This window comes from Alligator sinensis, unplaced genomic scaffold (assembly GCF_000455745.1).
Source record: "Alligator sinensis unplaced genomic scaffold, ASM45574v1 scaffold123_1, whole genome shotgun sequence".
In the NCBI taxonomy this organism is placed as follows: domain Eukaryota; kingdom Metazoa; phylum Chordata; order Crocodylia; family Alligatoridae; genus Alligator; species Alligator sinensis.
The window spans coordinates 1,286,012-1,287,065 of NW_005841985.1; positions in this window are offsets into that span (position 1 = coordinate 1,286,012).

Here is a 1,054-nt window from a genome sequence, read left to right on the forward strand (position 1 = left end):
TATTTTTGCTCTTTGGTGTAGGTGGGTGGCTGGGTTGGTTTTCAGAGACCGCGCCCGCCTCAGCATGGTAGGGATGCTGTGCTTGGGGGGTTTATGGAGTCATGGCATTACTGGAAAGAATTGCAGAGTTGCAGGGTGAACTGTTATTAGAAGGAGGGAGGTGGAATGCTTGATGAGTGCTAGCTAGGGTGTGGTGCAGCCAGCACGTCTTGTAAGAAAAAAGACTATTCAAGCCCACCCACCCCCCAGCGGCAAGCAGGCAGTCAGCAAAACTTCTCCATGCATGGACCTCCCAGGGCCCTTAGCCTTTAGCAAGTCTTTAAGGACTTCAGTAAGTCTGCATTATAATGCATTTCATATGCATGGTCGCCGAGGGGAGGGGGGTTTGAGTTAACGCCTGCTGCCGCAACTTCAAAACAGCTTTTTTTTTCCTTTGCAGGCTGTACTGTTATGGGAGGTGTGATGCAAAAATGATTTTTTTAATGCTTTCTTTGCAATGCAATGGTTTCTTTATCCTTCATGTAACACCTTTTAGCACGGAGCAAACAGTGATCCTCAGTATCACCATTCCCCACAGTTATATTAGCGGATGCTACCTACCCCCTAAAGCCCTGGCTCATAAAGCCTTATGGAGGGAGTATCATCAACCTGCAGAAGCTGGTTTTTAACTACCGCCTGAGCAGTTGCAGGATGGCCATGGAATGTGCATTTGGCTGACTGAAAGGATGATGGAGGGTACTCCCTCCAATACAATATATGTGAGAGCCACAGAGGTTTTCAAGGAGTCATGGGAAGAAGAAGCACAGCAGGCAGTGGCCAGACAACAGAGACGTGGGGCAGCAGCAGCAGCACAGAGACTGAGGAGATATCAAGGAGAGGCTGGTTGGTGGCCCTTGTGTGTGATTGTCTAGCAGGATATATTGCTGACAACACCACCTAGTGCTTTGTTGTAAAATAAATTCATTTTTTTTTACACTTTAAATCTGTGTCTGTCTACAAGGGCATGCGGTGTTGTGGACAGGAGGTGGAAGGGAGGATGGTCAGGGGAAGGGGG